Source organism: Gorilla gorilla, chromosome 5, assembly GCF_029281585.2.
Source record: "Gorilla gorilla gorilla isolate KB3781 chromosome 5, NHGRI_mGorGor1-v2.1_pri, whole genome shotgun sequence".
In the NCBI taxonomy this organism is placed as follows: domain Eukaryota; kingdom Metazoa; phylum Chordata; class Mammalia; order Primates; family Hominidae; genus Gorilla; species Gorilla gorilla.
The window spans coordinates 146,398,741-146,402,173 of record NC_073229.2 but is presented as its reverse complement, the minus strand read 5'-3'; the positions used below and the strand labels follow the sequence as shown (position 1 = coordinate 146,402,173).

Below are 3,433 nucleotides of genomic sequence, written 5' to 3'. Positions count from 1 at the left end.
ATTAATCTTCCAAGAAGGGTAGCAGAAACATATTTCCTTGCAATATTTTAAAACCAGGCAAGGCAGAACATTACAAAATTAGTGCTAGAAGATTATCTGGCATGTTCAGGGATCTGGGACGTGAAACTGAAGATACTTCAGCCTTCACCAAGTTTTACTGCTTAAGAAAGAGATGAAGAACAATATCTCTAAAATATTTTTCAATATGAAAGTTTGCCTCTTACAGTAGAGCTAGGGTATATAAAACCATTTTCTCATTGCATGCGGATGCATTTCTGATAATCATCAAAAATATGTGCTTAGACAACACATTTGCTGGATTAGGTATGTCATTTTAGACTACCAGTTAAAAAATACACTCTGAAGAATCCTGTCAGAGATTTGTCCTTGTTTAAACCCACAATGAATTACCATATCCCAATACTTAGACTTTTCTTAGTCAAATTAAGGCAGGTTCTATAAATCAAGGCAATCAAGCAGTAACGCCAAGGTCTTCCATTGCTTTAGACACTCTAAATGGCCAGATTTTTCTTTGTGTGTGTGTGAATGCAGTCCCCCATTACAACAAATTATGCAGTTAAGTTTCCCACATTTGGGGAAATCGCAGGGGTCAGCACATCCGGAGTGCAATGGATAAGCCTTGGCCTGCGAAAACCACCTTCGTGATCATGGTATCTCCCCTTCCAGGTAAGTATAGGCCAGGTTTTGGCAGTTGCAATTAACTAGAATAAATTTTGTTTATTAACTTATAAATAAAGTAAATATTAGAATGATTATCTCAAAGAACTTGTTAGGGTACAATTCTCAGAATGTGGTGTTAAAAATGATTATTTGATTATTGTAATGGTGAATGATTATTTTTCACTGGAAGGTGTTACGGTCATCAGCCAAGTTCTAGCAGCAAGAAATTATTGTTTGTGGTTTGCACTGTCCATGGTCTACAACGATGATTGATTCAGGCAAACAGGGTGATTGTATTTTCTACACTTTAGACTTTGTAACTACTGAGTGCAATGTAAAATACTGGCAAAAAACTCAGTGTATTTGATAGAATTTCAAAAACAGTTGAAGAACTGACCACTGCTAATAAAATTCTGAAACATCAAAAAATTTGAATTAAAATAAATTTTACATTATTTCAAACATCAATACTAAAGAGGGAACAAAGTTTTACTCTATAAAGATTTTAACTTATGAAAGCTGAAATAATCTTTTATGAAGTCTTAGGGTTGTCAGCAGAATTAACTAAGCAACTAAGAAACACAACATTGTCTCTGGATCTCCACAAAAGCCTGAAAACCATAAAGTAGCTGCTTATGAATTTGAGAATCTCTGTTCTTAGTTAAAACTTATATACCACTTGCAAAATCTTAAATCCAAAGACCTACTCTTTTCAATACCTGTGATTCTTCCATTTCTCTCAAATTGTCTCTCCTCTCAACATGCCATTTTTCTTCATGGCCTCGACTTACTCATTTTCTCTTAGTTCAGTAGTCCCTTCTTGGTTCCACTTTTCCCCTCTACTACTTGTGCTTCTACCATCCTTACCCAAGCAGTTAATTCCCTGCTATAATTGAAAACAGTCACTGCCCATGTCTAATTTTGGTTCAAAAATTGACTGGGTTTTGTGTGGAACATTGCTTCACTGTACAGACTGGTGCTGCATAACAGTGATGGTTTTCATTCTAAGCTGGGCCCTCAGTACTTCTCAATGTCACTTCTACTTGCTCTTAGTAATCACCTTTCTTATTCTTTATTGAGACATTGTGGTAGAATAGAAATGCATAGACATTGTTGACAGAACTTGATTCAAATCCCAGCTTCAGCACTTAATATCTGGTGATATTTAGCAAATTATTAACTGATTTAATCCTGTTTCCACCTATGTAAAATAGGAATAATAATTCCTATCTTGCAGGATTTTCTGTAAGGACTTAAGATAATGAAAGAAAGGTGATTTGGTAAATAGGTCAATGTTAATGGTTATAGTTGTTCTTACGCAGCTTGGTCTGGTCTCTAAAAGTTCACTAAGTTTCTTAAATTTTCCACCATATCTACAAATGCCTAATTATCAACAGATAACAGTCTTTTATTTTTATATCGAAAACACAAGTTATCAAGTGAGTACATTCTCAGTTTCTCATCCCCTCCACGTCTATACAGACCTATGATGTTACTCATTAGTCCCTTCTCTCCTATTTTAGAATAACACATATTTCATTTTGTTTTCAAAGACCCCAGAGACAGTATAACACAGTGACTGAGAGAAAACAGTCTTTGGTGCCCAGTTGCCTGGGACTTTTTCTTCCCTCTACCACTTGGGCCAGTTGGTCAACCTCCCTGCATCTCAATTTCTCTATATCTAAAGTGGATACAATGAATACATGTACCTCATATCGTTCTGAAACAGACTGAATTAAATGGAACACTGAAAACACAAAGAGCCTGATACACAATATACACTTCTGTTAGCTATTAGCAATTATTACTACTATGAGTTATTATCACTTTCTGTCTCATCAGGGTGTCAGTTCACAAATTCTTCCCTCTGTCCTGAGCCTTTAGTCACTTCTCCACTGGCTCCTTCTTAGCCTACTTAAGCATTTATCAGTGAAAACTTTCCTTCACCTGGCTTTGTTGCACTTTTGTCATATTTCCTTTCATGGCTAAATGTTATGAAAGAGTAGGCTCATTCCAATACTCTGATTGTACTAATTTAACTATTCCTCATTCTTTAATTCAATATAATATGACTTCTGTTCCCACTGCTCTACTGAAACTGCCTTCACTCAGGTCCACTATGACCTCCCAATTGTGAAACCCAGTGGCATATTTCCAGGCAGCATCCCAATTTGACACTATTGTCCATGTAGAACTTCTTGAGATCTTCTATTTAGTGTCTATGATAGTGTTTATTGTTCATTTCATCTGGACATTACTCTTAAGTTTTTTTCTGAATCTCTTTTTGTACATACTTTAAATCAAGATGAACACTTGATTATGTAAATTTCTTCCGCACCATATTCTGGCAACATATAGCTTCAAGTGTCTACTGTATATGTTTTCTTCTCTATACACTATAATGTCTGCATCTCTGATACTATGAAAAAGTCATTTTATATAGTTGGACTTGTCTTAATCTAGGTCATATCCATTTTCCATAAACTTTATTCTTCCAGCTTCTTTTACAGAAAGCATCTAATTATTGGCCTTTAATCTTCTGCTCCCTTAAACCCATGCTCCACTCTATTTCTGTTTTTTTTTTTCATCCTGTAATCTCAATCTAATAATGTCTCTTTTCTATGTGAAAGCATCAGATTCCATTATATTTATTATAGGGCAAAGCCCACGTGTCTTCCTATATTAATTAGGTTCTATTTAAATTGTTTGAGAAACTCCTACTCATACCCTAAAACTCCACTTCAATTTTATA

At 35.1% G+C, this 3,433-nt stretch overlaps 1 non-coding gene across 1 annotated transcript; it reads right to left on the bottom strand.

Moving 5' to 3' along the window:
• Positions 1-531: 531 nt before the first annotated feature.
• On the bottom strand, positions 532-695 carry LOC115935205 (U1 spliceosomal RNA). Its single transcript, XR_004070896.1, has one exon. It is a non-coding gene; the product is annotated as a U1 spliceosomal RNA (small nuclear RNA).
• Between the last annotated feature and the right edge of the window lie 2,738 nt (positions 696-3,433).